This window comes from Talpa occidentalis, unplaced genomic scaffold, assembly GCF_014898055.3.
Source record: "Talpa occidentalis isolate TD23 unplaced genomic scaffold, MPIMG_talOcc4v2.1 talOcc4.2, whole genome shotgun sequence".
Classification (NCBI taxonomy): Eukaryota; Metazoa; Chordata; class Mammalia; order Eulipotyphla; family Talpidae; genus Talpa; species Talpa occidentalis.
The window spans coordinates 91855768-91872154 of record NW_023602073.1 but is presented as its reverse complement, the minus strand read 5'-3'; the positions used below and the strand labels follow the sequence as shown (position 1 = coordinate 91872154).

At 36.0% G+C, this 16387-nt stretch overlaps 1 protein-coding gene across 17 annotated transcripts in view; it reads left to right on the top strand.

Moving 5' to 3' along the window:
- SNAP91 (synaptosome associated protein 91) overlaps positions 1 to 16387 on the top strand; it is a 125845-nt gene that overhangs the window by 30161 nt on the left and 79297 nt on the right. The window lies entirely within an intron of this gene.

Below are 16387 nucleotides of genomic sequence, written 5' to 3'. Positions count from 1 at the left end.
AGGCTTTGGGAATAAGGAGAATAGGAATATTTATCATGGTTCTTTCAGAAAATTTTCACTTGATATGCTCTACATTTCTGGAATTTTGCTGGTGAAGTAGAGCTCACATTTTAGAAAAGCACACAGATATGTGAATAAGCCTGCATGCTTTTTGATAGGTGGACACTAAAGGCATGTTCAGAATATGATGGAAAAGACTGTGTGTGGTAAGACCCAAGGAAGCTCACAAATGAAGTATTGTCTGAGCATCTAGAATGAAGGGAAGCCCTTGAGTGGGCAAGTAGAAAAAGAGAATGTGTGCCAGGGGTACAGCATTTGCAACTATGTGTAAGCATGAAAGAGCATGGGGAGCTCCTGTTTAGAGATACTCTGTATGAAGGAGTAACAGGTTGTGATGGAATTAGGCAGAATGAGACCTGTGTTGGCCTTTCTGAACCAGGGTCCCTTGTTTGAACCATAGTATGCCGAACATGATTTGAGAGACTATTTTCTCAGTTTTCCCAGTGTCTCTGAAACCATTACAGACACATGGAAGGAGAAGTTAATTTGTTACATGCAATGACTGCTTTAGGGTATTGGGGAAGCCAGGTTGAGCAGGACTCAATTATATGAAATTATTCATTTCATCAGTAGAATGACATGGTCATATTCAAATGTGGAAACAAACATTTGAGAGATGGTTAAATATAGAGGGGGGAAATGAGCAGGAAAATGGGTTATGAGGCAATTGTGATGGTGACCCAAATAGAACATAATGTGATGAGAAGACAAGCAGTTTCCGAGATAATATAGAAGGCAGTATTTGTATAACTTGGTAATTAGTTGAATATCAGGACAAGAGAGAGGATGCGAACTGTGCTAAACTGGAAAAGCTTAGATGCCTTTTTGGATGGTGACACTTTTATGTGGATTAGATAAAGGAGGTTTGAAGAAAAGATATTGACTTTCGCTTCCATCTTACTGGTTCATTTTAGGTTATCCACTTATACTGGAAGTTTAGATATGGAAGAGATTGCTAAAAAGACTCGACTGAGCAAAGAAAAGAAATCTTGGGGATACATAATATTTAAGGGATTGGAGGAATAAGGAAGTCGGTCCAGTTAAGAAGAATGAGAAGGAAATGTAGAGATAGAAAAGGGGCTAGAAATGGTGGGTCAAATCCTGGGAAATATGGCTTTAAAACCTCAGTCAGGCTTGTCCGATGGCACATGGAATGGAATAGGTGGGAACTAGAGGGTGTCCATTGGTTTCAGCAGTTTAGAATTCACTGCTGATCCAAAGTAAATTAAGTAGCAATGGTAGGAATTACTGGCATTTTGTAGAAGCTCCTGTAGTTTGAGTTATATCAGATTCCAGAGATTTAAGTGAAGAAATGGAGGGAATGTGTGAGTTTAGGGTGTCTAGAATATAACACAAAGTCAAGAGAGGAATTTGGTGCTTTATGGTCCCCCAAAATGAGCTGTATTTGGGCATGTACTCAGAAGATGTGGGGTGTAGAGGATATGAATGAAAGAATAAAGATTTACAGTGTAGGCAGAGGGAATGAAAACTCAGAATCAAGTAAGGCCTTGGGACGGAGAGAGGATTCATCTTTCTTCAAGGTTTAGGAGGGAAACCTGCAGACTCCTATGTCACAAAATGTGAAGAAAGCCTAGAAGGTATCGCCAGGATTCAGGGTGCTTTTGTTACCCTGTAACCTATAAGACCATTGTCGTGTACTTGTCACTTCCATCTGTATTAATAATGGAAGCTCTGTGACCCATGCAGCTGCAAATTTATACTTTATATCTCAGATGTCTTTGATTTCTGCTGCCATTCCCCATTTAAGAACACTTGGGAGGAATTGCAAGCCATGATTGGTCATCTTTGAAACAAGTTATAGTATCCAGAGTTTATTGCAGATTGATAAATCTCTGGTCTATCTCTCATCCCTTAACTTTATCTGTGATAGAGGATTGCTGCTCAAAGTATATACCATTCTAGAAATTTAAGAATATTCTTCAAAATTTAAGTACTATCAGCATAACTACCACCACAATTAAAACATTCCTTAATATTATCTATCACCTGCATCATATGTATATATTTTTTTATCATCCATGTTTCCCTTTATGCTTTCTAACTATTTTTTTTCTGAGCTGGCTAATAATCTTTGTCATCTTATAAACTATAAATGACTTATAAACTATAAAAGTCCTCTGTGGACTTTTTGTATATACAAAGATCCATCATTTATCTTTATCTTGGGGTGTTAAATAAATGGGAGAAAAGAGCTGAAGCAGAAAAAAGGAAATATACACACCTCTTGCTCTCTTTGGACTATGGGGTCTTAGAAAAGCTGTGAGACTGCATATTATTGCACAGGGCCGGGGCAGCTGGAATACCCCCTCATCACAAGCAGTGACTGCTCTAGTGAAAGTAAAAGGCCATCCAGTAGTACCTGAGAACTTCAAGACAAAGAGAAGAGTAGAATAGTTCAAAACCATTTTATTGACTGACAAAAATGGTAATGTCATATTGTTTAACAGAATATGTTGCTGATTCTACGTCCACTTTAAACTATGGATCCTAACCATTATGGGTCAAAAGCTTGGAACTGCTATCCTTGACAACGTGTGTGAGAGAATTCATTTTCTGTAGATATTATTTGATTACAACAGAAAACTCTCTACGGGTATATTCAGTTCTTATTGGTCACAGGTTGGGCCAGCTTCCCTGGGCTCCTACTCTAGCCTAACTTCAGCTCCTGAGATCTCCAGACTCTTACTCGAGACTTTTCTCTGAAAAGGGAAATGTGACAATCCTAGAGATATTTATGACTGTCTTAGCTGTGATAGGGAGAGTGCTACTGGCATCTTCTGTTAGGCATCCTTTAATGCACTGGACAGCCCCCGCAACCAAAATGTCAGCAATACTAAGACTAAGAAGCTTCTTCTAGACTGAGCATCAGGGAGGTAAGAAAACAGGCAAAATTATATACCATACTTCTTAGTGGTAAGATTGAAAAATTTATAAGAATATGAGAATGGGAAGAATTAACTGGAGAGACTATCATGAAGCAAAACTTATGGCCAAAATATCCTTCATTTATGAAACTGCTTATCTGCAAAGCATGCTCAGATCACTTAGACTCAGTTTTAAAGAAGTGAGAGTGAGTTATGGGTGTTATGTAATAGTGCCAAATTGCTATACCATTTGAATGAAGGGAAATTAAAATGAGAAGCTATAAAACAGAATAAGAAGGAATAGCCACAACAGAAAGTTTAAAAATTTACAACCCTGTTCCTTTTGTATTGTAGAGTTGTTGTGTCTGCTGCTATAGTTACTAGCATGCCTAATGTTTTCGACACAGGCAGTGATATAGGTTTGAATGTAAAAAATGTTGTGATAAAATTCTTTAAAGTTCTTATTTTTAAACTTTATTGACAAAAATAGGAGAGGTATAAATTTTTCTTTGACATTAAGTTGCAGTGTGATTTAGAAAAGTTTTTGTAAATGTATTTGGCTTGAATTACTAATAGCTTCAAGCTACAAAGAGATGTTAGCAATAAATATTAATGAAGCACTGTGTTAGGACAAAAATGGTTGTATCTCGATTTAACTTATATTAAATACACTTGGACAGGGGTAGTATGTAACTTTGTGTTGCCCCTTATGAACATGGAAGATTTTTAAATCTTAGAAACCACTGTCCTGCAAAACAATGTTCTCATTAGTCTAATGGTTCATGAGTGGTCTCTTTAGAGCCTGTGTTAATCATAATGTACCTAAAATGTAGTAAAGCTTAAGACTAAAGTATCAAAGAAAATAACCTTTGTTATAGTGTTTTAAGGATTGAAAACACTGAGTTCCATTCTAGGACGTTAGGAAGATCTTTCAGTCCTGACCCTCTAAACTATAGTGGACTAGGAACTTGATTATTTTTCTGCCTATTGGATAGAAGTGAGTGGTATAAGGTAGTCTAATGGGAGTTCTCACCTATGCAGAGCTTGAAGCAAAAGAAGAGATAGTGAGGGGGCTTGGGATCTCTTGCAGTTTTACCTTTTGGCTGCTACTTACCTGTTATATCCAGATCTCTGGTCATTCATTCTCCCCCTACATTCACATATCAGTAAGCATATTAACAATTTCATTGGCTTTGAAGGAAGTATAAACCCCTTTTTAGCTTTTCTTTTCATTGTTTGCCCTCTTTTCATAAGAATTTAGGATAAGAGAATCTTACATAATCTATTCATTTTACTTAAATATTCTTTTTCCTTCCTTACCATAATAAAGATATATGTCACAGACTATAACATACTTAGACCTTATCTTTATATACATTTGTATAAGTGTGATATATTAAGAATTTGTGTTCCTTGATATTTCAGTATTTCAGAAAGGAAATAGGTGGGGTTTCTTTGGACATTTCTTCCTAGAAAGTTCTTTAGAGGGTTCTGAAGAATAAAAATAATAAGAATCCGGGCTAGACCAAGGAGATGGGATAATGCGTGGAGATGTTGCCAAGGATTCTTGGTTAGGGGAAGAGCAAGAGTGGAAGGTAGGAAGCTCAACCCAGTACTAACCTTGGTGTGAAAAATGGTAAGAATTGGGAGACATCCTAGAGATTAAGCTGTACATATAGCAAAGGAGAAATGTCCTGAAAGTCTTTCTGCAACAGGAGTTGCCATTTCAAGATACTGTTTATTTTTAGGAAACATAAGTTTCACATATGTGGGTAGGGAGCTTGATTGGAACAGAAAACTGATGCCTTGTTTTTACTGCTTGATCTTAACTATGAAACACTGCTTTTCTTTATGGCTTGGAAACAGTCTAAAAGAAGCTGTTGAATCTGAGGATATCTGATTATGAAATGGCTATTCTTTTCTGAGAACAGAATGGGAACTGATGAACTGTGGTTAGAGCAGGAGGAACTTAGGTTAGATATTTAAAAGGACATGCAGGGTTCATCAGTGTTGGGATATGGTAAATTTGCTAACTTGACAAATTATTCTTTAGAGATTCTTAAAATACTGTTTGAGATTATTTAAATGAAAATCCCTTACTTATTTTTAGCCCAAGGCTCTGTGAGAGAAAATAAAAAAACACAAAGGCCAGCATGGAAATAGGACATGAGTTAATTTACCTGACACACTTGAAGACTAGACCTATGGGGGTCATCAAGTGGCAGTGGCAGGAAATAGAAACCCAAGCTCACATATCTTCTAAAATCTCCCTGGCAATGTAGTCAGCAAAGGCCATCTTTCCAGAAATTACTGCCAGCTTACAGAACTGGCTTGAGATTCTCTGTGGATTGCCCAGAACACCAAGATCTTCTGTTTCAGTGGTCTGTTATAGATGTCATCTTCTACTACCTCTGTAACACTATTTTTATACATACCCTTTTAAGGTTCTGGTTGTATAAATTGTTACCTGATTCTTAAAGCACAGAGTTCTTCTTTTGAGGACTCCATGATAATTTATAAGAAATCAATTTGAAGAGGGTAAAATATAAAAGCTATATAGTACTATGGTGGGTGGACATATGTAATTATGTCTATCTCATAGATGAAAACTAAAGAAATCTGATAATTTACAGTTACATTGTTAATGCCAGAACTAACAGTGTATAGATCAGATCCTAAAAAACAAAATTGTAAAGTTCCCATTTTTGCCCAAATAATTTTCTACCACCCTAGAGTTAACTGAGGATACAATATTTGGTGCAGGAACTGTTTACATGCCCACCTCCACACCCAAGCAAGAGTGGCCCTAGCTTCAGTCAGGCGGACAAATGGGTGGGCATTGTGCTGCCTCCTCGAAGCTTTATGAATCATCATGCTCCATTCCAGTAGCAGTGTGGCCAGCATCTCTTCCATTCCAGGTGATCAGAAGAACCATCATAGTTTAAATTGTTCTCTTTTGAAAGTTGCTGGGTTAGAACACTTTTGGGTATAGTTAGCCATGAAGCTCAAATGATTGACATAGCTTTGAAAACATAGTGTTATGTGCTCCACAGATAATAGACATACCTTCAGATAGAGCTCAAACATGGCACAGGGCCTGCAGCTCCCTGTGGTTGGAAGTGACCTTAAAGAAGAGAGTGTCCAAGTAAGTGAAAGTGGTGGGAAAAGAAACAAGAAATTTAATACAAGCCTCACCTACACTGCTTCTCTTCCACAGAGGGTACAAGAGGCAATTCATCCAATTGTTCAGATGCTGTATGTTTACCATTCTTGAATTTTCTCTGTATCTCATGCTTCCCATCAAACCCAGCAACTAATCCTCTTGGAATTATCCAGATATCCATGTCCATCCTATCTTTTGCTTTCCTGCTTCTATTCCCATTGCCACACTCATACAAATTCATTATCACTTTTCATCCTTCATTTTCAGTTTTAAACTCTGCTGCCCCAACCAGTCTGTGCTCCAAATAGCCCTATAGTAATCCTTCAGAATATAAATTGAGTCACATCATTCCCTTTATCAAAATTCTGACACACTCCCATTGCATTTAATGACATACCTGTTTCTTCCCCTGATGTATAATGCACTGAGTTATCTGATCGGTTCTCTGCCACTTTCTTCTTTGTTTGCTCTTCTGCAGTCACACTGACTTTCATGCTGTTCTTAAGCCCACCAAGCATGCATTCATCTCAGGGCCTTTGCACTTACTGTTTTCTCTGTGTGGAATATTCTCTCTCAAGTTGATTGACTGGCTTACTCTGTGGCTGCATTTAGGTCTCTTTAAATGCCATTTCCTTCAGGAGGCCTTTTCTGATCACCCTGTCTGAGAAAGTACCTACTGTTAATCTCTATCCCCTTTATTTCTCATCACAATACTTATCTTTGCCTGGCACATGTCTAATTTTTGGTGTCTTCAGTCAGAAAGTAAGCCCTGTGAAGGCAACCAGTGTCTGTTTTGTCCACTGCTGTATTTCTAGTTGATTAGGACCTGGCACATGATAAGCATTCAGTAAATATTTATTAATGAATGAATAAATTGAATTAGCAAAGAATGGCAAATCCTTTTTGATATAGGTGTCCAGGGGATAAATCCAATTATAAAAATGTGTGTATATTCATTCCTCTTAGTGTATTTTATATATAAATATTATATATGTCTATGTATTTATATATAGTATATATATGTAGTGTGTGTATATGCATAGTATGTTTATATACTATATATATATCATCCCACATATATGTGTGTTTTAATAGGGTGATATATATTTTAATTATATAGTTTAAGAAAACAGCTGCCAGGTAGTGCTATTATTACCATCATACTAATGTAGAAAAGGAGCTTGAGTGAGGCGACTTTGCTCAAGGTCACAGTTATTAAATAATAGATGATAATTGAACTGGGTCTGGCTAGCCTCCAGAACCTTAATTGACTGTGCAATATACTGCATCTCCTAATTTGGAATCTGCCAAAATCCTGTTGCCATCCTAGGGGAACAATTACCTTTAGTAGGAGACTTTTGGAGTATGTATTTCTATAAGGGACTACAAAAAGTTACAAAATTTGCATATTTTTCTTTGAGATGAGTAAATTACCTGAATAGTTTAGACACTAAATTAAAGTTCACAGGTAGTAATATAAAAATACAAATGAAGTTTTCATTTAGTTATAGTGACTAAATGAAAAAACATGAAAGCTCACAGTTTTATACATCTATTTAAAGAAGAATTTCTTTGAATTAAGGATACTTGGCAGGTCCTACGAATACTATTCATCATATAAAAGCTGTTCCTTTTATTTCTGTAAACTCACAGGCTTTTTTTTTTTAATTTCCTGCTCTATCCATGCTTGTTATTTACAGCTAACAATTTCGGGTCATCACTTCTTTCTCTAGCTGTCCCCATCTTTGCTCTCATGTATGTAGCTCTCAGTACCTCCTCCTTAGTCATCATTCCCACCTAAACCCTCACTGTATCACCTCATCTTACATGCTCAGCACTGCCTAACCTTACCATGTTTCTCCTAATACCTCTCATCCTTTTTGGGTATCCATGGGATGTCCAACCACTTTTACATTTTTGTTCTGATTTGATTATTTTCCAGTCTTCCCTATGTTACCTCAGAACTCCTTTATGCAAAATATCACTTTATGAAAGTATTTCACATTGCTGAGGCTTCTTTCTGCATGGGAGAAAGATACTCTTTCTGCGTCTTAAAATATAACCCTTTCAGTTGTATCCACTAGTCTAGTTTCTCACCAGAAACAGAACTTTTATGCGTAGGACCCTTATCTCAATGGAAGTCATTGATAGAGTTGTAGAATACTCTGTAAAAAGTACAGAAACTGAGTGATTTTGAGAAGCAGTGAGATACTTAAAGCATATTAGAGCTGAAAGAGATCATTAACCTGATTCTTTCTCTTTTTGTTATGTCATTTTGTTGTAGGTTGTATTAAGATGCTTTTGGCTGCAAGTAACAATACTCCAATTAAGGAATTAATAAGGTTTTTACTGTTTTCCTTAATAAGAGGTATATAGCTAAGACAGTTCCAGGATTTAACATTTCAAAACACCACCACAGGTCCAGATGTTTTCCTTTTATCCCTTCTGCTGTCTTCACTTTGTTGGAAATTCCATTCTTGTGTGTCAAGATGGCCTTGATGTCACATGCCACATAGAGCTACATGCATTAAAAGAGAGGAGTTGTATTTCCACTCTGTAAGCTGTGCAACTCTGTTTATTGCTGAGAAAAAGGCCTTCCCAGATGGCCCATGAGACCACCACTCTCTTCTCCTTGTTTAGCTACAAGGGAAGGAGGGGCTGCACATACTTGATGGGTACGGAGGTATGTAAGATTGTGGGGAGAGGGGCAGTTCTGCTAATACAAAGGAATGAAAAGACATGTCAACTGATGAGGGAATAATTAGTATCTACATTTATTCTGAATTCAAAAAGAAAATTTGCATCATTATCTTTTTGTGTTGTCCAGTTTGGAAGGATTAGTTTTTGTTTACAAGTATTTGCAGTTTTGAGTTCCCACATGTTAAGTAGCAGGAAGAAAAATGATACAGATTTTTTTAGAACTACATTTAATAATTTTGCATGTATGTCAGTTTATGTGGCAGAGACCCTGAGCTATTGTAATGTGTTGGGCATATTTAAAAACTGAGTACAGATGTAAAACTGTATGTTGGTCTACAGATTCCCTTTTTGTGGGGGCTCAAGTTTAGATGATGATTGTAAGATAAAAGAATGACCAATATTTTGTTCCACTTTCTAGTATTCAGTATAAAGAAAATTGCTGTTTTCTTGGGGCTTGACAGAATCATGTAATTGAACTTTAGGGATAGAAATTTATTATTTTTAAAAAATAATTAATATATTAACATAATTCTTCATTTTTGTACAATTTTTGCTTTCTCCTCTCAGGTGTAGTCCCTATAAAATTCGCACCACCAATTCACCCATGAACTATCACCATAGTCCCCTGTGCTCTTCCCTCCTCTATTTTGCTCCCTCTCCCTCCCCCTCCCCTGCAGAATGTCACTGATTTATAGTTGCCTGTTACTTTTGCTTTTTTTAATTTATTATTGTTAATATTATTATTATTTTTTACTGATCCCTTATTTGGATCCCCTGTATTCCTCCTATAAGTGAAACTATATGATGTATTTCTTTTTCCTTTTGACTTATTACACTGCGCATAATCCCTTCCAGTTCCATTTATGTTGCTCTAAATGGCATGAGTTTATCTTTTTTGATTGTTGAATAGCATTCCATTGTGTATATGTACCATATCTTCTTGATCCAGTCATCTATTTTTGGGCATTTGGGTTGTTTCCATATCTTACCTATTGTAAATAGTGTTGCAAGAAACATAGGGGTTCAGGTATCCTTTTGAATTACTGTTTTTGTGTCCTTTGGGTAGATTCCTAGGAGTGGAATTGCTGGGTAATATGGTAGCTCCATTTTTAGTAGTTTGAGGAACCTCCACACAGCTTTCCATAGTGGTTGGACCAGTTTGCATTCCCACCAGCAGTGTAGGAGAATTCTTTTTTCTCCACATCCTCGCCAACATTTGTTGTTGCCAGTTTTTTTTTAATGCATGTCATTCTTGCTGGTGTAAGGTGCTCTCATTGTGGTTTTGATTTGTATTTCCCTGATTATAAGTGATGTTGAACATTTTTTCATACACCTGCTGGCAATTTGCATTTCCTTTTTGAAGAAATGTCTTTTTTACCACTTCTGCCCATTTTTTTTAAAGATTTATTTATTTACATATATAAGAGCTGGGATACAGGCCAGAGATGGGGCAGGGGGGCGGTAAGAGGATTCACCAAAGACAGAGTGGGGAGCAGAACAGGCAGATCAACTGTAATACACTGTTGAGGGGAGCAGCAGGCGGAACAAGAGAGGTCTGCTGCACCATGTGGGTTAGCTCCCTGGCCAGAGAGCAAACTCGTGCTGCAGTGGCTCCCATAGCTTCATAGCACTGAGACATAACCCCGTGCGCCACCAGGGAAGCCCCCTGCCCATTTTTTGACCTGATTCTTACTTTGTTTTTGTTGAGTTAGTTTGAGTTCTTTGTATATCTTTGTGATCAGTCCCTTATCAGTTGTATGGAATCAAAAATTTTCTCCCAATCAGTAGGGTGTCTCTTTGTTTTGGTTACCATTTCTTTTGCTGTACAGAAACTTTTAGTTAGATGTAATCCCAGCTATCTTTCCTTCTTTCCTTTCTTTGCTTTTGGGGTTGAATCTTTAAAGATGTTACTGAGATTTATTTCATGTAGTGTTTTACCTATATTTTCTTCTATCTATTTTATGGTTTCAGGTCTTATGTTCAATTGTTTTTATCTATTTTGAGTTAGTTTTTATGCATGGTGTGAGGGAGTAATCTAGTTTCTTTTGCATGTGGTAGTCTGTTTTTCCAGCACCATTTATTGAACAAACTGCCCTTGTTCCATTTGCATATTCTTTGCTCCTTTGTCAAAGATTAGTTGTCCATCTATGTGTGTCTTTATTTCTGTGTTTTCTATTTCATTGGTCTGTGTGTCTGTTTTTGTTCCAGTACCATGCTGTTTTAATTTTTATGACTTTGTAGTATATTTTGAAGTCTGGGAGCATGATAGCTTCATTCTCAGGAGAGCTTTGCCTATTCAAGGGTTTTTGTGGCCCCATATGAGTTGCATCAATACTTGTTCTATTTCTTTGAAGGAAGTCACTGAGATTTTTATTGGGATTGTGTTGAATCTGTAGATTGCTTTCGGTTGGATGGACATTATGATAATGTTAATTCTTCCAGTCAATGAGCAGGGGATGTCTTTCCATTTCTTTGTGTCTTCTTCTATTTCCTTTAACAATGTTTTATAATTTTCTTTGTATACATCATTCACCTTAGGGAGAGAATTTTAAAATGGAGTAGAAGACAGCTTTATAAATTCAGACTGCTCGATAAGACTGTTTGTAACAGTGAAAATAGAACACAACTCTTCCTATATAATTTGGTGATTCAGTGCTGTCTAAATGGAAAGAAGTGAATGTGTCTATTTGGCCTGGAAGTGATCAAGAACACAGGTTATATAGAGCAGTCCAACAAGAAGTGATGAGGGCCCTTTCATGTGCTTCTCCATTTTGATGTTTTTTTTTAATTGAGATAATATTGGTTCACAACATTGTATATAATTTAGAAGTATAGGATCTCCCCCATCAGATGTTGTTACCGCACCACGCTCACCACCAAGACACCCATCTTCTCCCTCTACCATAGACCATTGAACTGCCTCCCATATTGGTTTTCTCCTCTCCTGTACCCCTCCTGATCTGGTAGCCTCAGATTTACAGTCAAATTTCTAGAGTTTGTTGTTGATGTGGCTTTATTTACTTGGCCCTTTGTTTTGTTTCTCTCTATTCTACATGTAAGTGGCACCATCTGGTATTTGTCTTTGCTGTTTTCTTTTATGACTCCTAAAAGTTAAAGTTGTTTTCCCACTTAACATTTATTTCTTTGAATCTCTTGCTATATTATCTTGCCTCAGAGAGATTTTCTAACATTTTCTGTTGCTTAAAACTACCAAAAAGAGAGGCTTGTACTTTGTGGCAAAATGGAATAACAGGGTCTGTATTTATCCTCCTGTCTGAGACTGAAGAAACTGAGCAAAACATATCACATAGTTGTTTTGCCAGTAAAACAACTCCAGGTCCAAAGATTCCATTGGCATATTCTAGCAAACTTTTTAAAAACTAACAATCCTTAACTCTCCCTAAAATAATGCACATATTCCAGAAAATTGAAGAGATAATACTTTTCACTTTTATTCTATGAGGCCATTGGAATGACCAGATTTGTCTTCCCAAGTTCAACAGTGTTTACTTTGACCTTGAATTTTAAAGAATTAAAATATGACACATATTTGGCATTTAGATTCTCCTAATCGTCAAGAATATTTTTCTTCATGTTTATGTCCATGCTTTGGTTTCAAGCCCATTAAGATGTTTTTTAAATTCTTTAAATGAAAACCCTTTATTTCATGAAGAAATAGAGCCATATAAATTCATAAACTGCTGTTAAGATTATAATATAAATTGGTACAATCATTACCAATTACAATGTTGTGAGCCAATATTATCTCAATAAAAAACATTTAATAAAGTTAAATATGTACATACCCTACTACCAGCAATTTTTTTTCTATGTGGATACCAAGGATAACAACTCTCAAGATATTTGATGGTAGGATTCCATTGTACTCTTAAATTATTGAGGAATTCATAGAGCATTTATGTGAATTATTATATCTTTATATATTTGTATTAGAAATCAAAACTGAGAAAGATTGCAAATAGTTTTCATTTTTATATGACAATACCAAACTTATGGCATGTTAATACAAGTAATCTTTTGGTGAAAATAGTTATTTTCCAAAACAAATAAAAGGTATTACTTATATATTTACAAATCTCTTTAATGTCTTGCTCAATAGAAAATGGATCTCCTTCTTTGTTTCTAGTTAGTCTGTTGGGATATTTTGTTTTAACATGTTGAAGGAAAATATGACCTCACGCAGACACACAACTGGTAAAGGGAGAACTATTTTAATGAACTTTTCAGAAAATTGTGAATATTAATTTTTAATATCACACCATAGTTCTGTTGTACTCTGTTGCATAAAAATCCATTGGCATTGAACTGCCTGTACTTTGAATGGATTTAGTGCATTACTTTGTAACATTATGCACTAATCATTTGGAAAATATTGGTTTAATGAAGTTATTCACATCCCTAAATATACACATTTCTTTGTGTAATATCAACAGTTTATTCTTAATGCCACAACCACACTTACTAGAAAAATCCCAAAGAATTGGAAAACTGTCAAACTTACTATGGCAGATGCAAGTTTTCTATAGTTCTAAGTTTTGCTTGAAAGATTGAATTTTATCATTGGTAACAAGTACTGACATTTGTTTTCTTTGAAGTGACAGGTTTACTTTATTTTCTGGAAAATAACTGCTGAATACCAATTCTGAATCACCATCGTTTGAAGTCTGTTTTGTCAAGTACATAGTGGTCTATAATGAAAGTGGTTAATTCAGTTCACAATTTGAACACAGAATTACTTTTCCTTGAAGCAACCATTGATCTTTGTTAGGCATCAGAAATGCTGTCTGCATACTTTCCATTCAGTGACAAAATAGGGTAGGCAAACATTTCCTATGAAAGATCTGAGAATAAATATTTTAGGCTTTGTGAATCCTTCAGTTGAGTTTGAATTGAGTGTTGCAACTATCCAGCAGTATCATGATAGTGTGAAAGCAGCTATAGACAATATGTAAACAATTGGCATGGCTGTATTCCAATAAAACTTTATTTATGAAAACAGGAAACAGACCAGCTTGGCCCAGCAAGCAGTAGTTTTACAACCCCTAACATAGAATATTAAAAAGATGAGTATTTTAAGGTCAATATTTAATTGTTACTAACTTATTCTTACTAATGCCACAACTGCATTTGTCAGAAAAAATCCCAAAGAATTTGAAAGGACATGCTTTTCAGCAGCATTTATATCTGTCATTATTCTTCTGTCTCCTCTCAATAGTATCCATCCATACCTGTCTTCAGTGCTAACATCTGAGTTGTGGATTCTAGAGCTCATTGTGCCTATAGAATTTTCCATAAATTATCTTTACTCTCATTTTGACCTCACTTCTTTTTTACTTTTTCTCAAACATACTTAAATTTCTTCCATCTTTAAACCACAAAAACCTTTCTGTGACCCTCTCCCTTTTACCCCCAGTCTGTTTCACAAGGCAGCAATCTCCTAGTTGTACATTCTATTCTTGAGGTTCAGTTTATCAGGGCTTTCTGTGATATTTGACACCAGTAACTATAGTTGCCTCTTGAAATTTTTGAAGCTCTTTTCTTAATTGATTTCACCATTTCACTTTCCTGGCCTTCTCTTTATTATTCTGACTGTTCTTTCGCTTCTCTTCTATTCATCTCTTAAATGTTGGTCTTTTATTTTAGCCTTTATTCTTTTTTTTTTTTATTTTTAGAATATAACCTTCATTGATATTTCTAAGATCTTTGGGTTGCCCCTTCTGCTTATATGATTTCAATTCCCACTTCATTGCTGGTGGTTCCCAAATTTGTATCTAGGCCAAATGTTCCTCCTGAGCCTTAGAACATGTTTCCAGTCCCTTTGAGACATTTTAACTTGGAGCTCCAACAGCTATTTCAAATGTAGCGTGTCCAAAATAGTTTATGTCTCCTTTGAACAATTACCCTCCTAGTTTAGTGGGAAAAAAAAAAAGTATTCATTAAACCCCAAACCAAAAATCTGGAATTGTTCAAGAATTTTTCCCATACCCCTAATATCCATTTGTTCACTTGAAAATCTGTTCATTGTGCCTCCTAAATGTCTTTCTGCACCCTCATGATATCCCTCTATTTTTACTGCCTTTTCATTAGCTCAGATTTACTTGATCTCTGACTCTCAGTTGGGCTTTCTTATTTACTCTTGTCATCTTTCCAGGAAAATGAGATTATTTCTTATCCTATACCTCGGTTTACCTTACCAGTAGTATTTAGTAATTGCTGAATAATGTGGATAGCTATAAAAGCTTAACTTTATTGATACATTTCTGCTAATAGACTTGCAGTAGTCCCTCTTGGTCCATAGGGTGAAGTCAAACTCTTTAAATAAAATGTCATATGTGAGATCCCTCATTGGCTATTCCCTAGATTTATAAGTTCATCCCCACAACCTGCCCGCACATAGCTAACACTTTGACAACCTCTTATGGCTCCATGGTTTGCATATTCACTAAAAATGTCTTTTTCACTTGCCTCCCATATTATGGCTGACTTTAGCATCCCACTCAACTCCTTCCTCCCCATGGAGACTGTCCCAATACCCTTTGTATTCTCATAAATCACTGTCCGTACAGCCATATTTACAAACATTTTTTACAAACATTTATTTTGGATGCCCACTTTGTTTAGACAGTTTGAAATTCTTATACTAGCTCCTAAAGGCACTAATTATTATCTTCATTTTAAAGATGGAGGCCTGAATCAATGAGACGTTAAGTCTTTTGCTTAGATTTGCACATTTCGACAGGGGATAGGATGAGTTCTGGACCTACCCTCTTTCTGCTCACATTGCTTCTCTTTACTCATCTCTTGCAGGAATGTCATTATTATCTAAACAAGTATTTGTCTCCTCTGGCCAGCAATGCATTTCTGTATTCCCAGAACCCAATTCAATGAATAAAGGAATAGAAAAATCTCCAAGTATAAAGTAGTCCCATGATATAGTTTCAGAAAGCGATGTTATATTGTATTTTTTTCGTTTTCAAAGAGCTTCTTGTATATATGTTGGAATGAAGTGTGTGTGTGTACATTTTGTTCAACAAATGTTTATTGTGGGCCGCACTCTCTGAAGTGCTGTACAGGAAACAGACACTAATATGACTGTTTCCATCTTCCAGAAGCTCTGGTATGGTAGGAACTTATGACAGATACCATTTAATCTGAACATCCAGCAGGAACAAAGTGCCTTGAGCTTTAAAGCAGAGGAAGGTCATATAGGGTTGCTTTTAAAAGAAATCAGAAAGATCTTCTAAAGGATAAGTGGAATTCCAGTAATGAGAGAAGGGCGCTAAAGGGTTTGAGATAATGATTGGAATTTAAAATAAAGTAGGAAATAAGCCAGGTTTGATCCATTTTTAATTCAGAACAATTATTGATACCCTTTAGTCCTGGAATTAAGAGCTCTTCCAGCGATGGACTATCAATTTTTTAAAACCTGTTTATTGTAAAATAAATGCATAAAACAAATATATAACTTAATGATTGCTGATTTGGATTTTGAGTAAGGAAAAGGATAATTTGTCTCTGCATTGTTACATGGGGTTTCCCGGAACTGGTATCACATGCT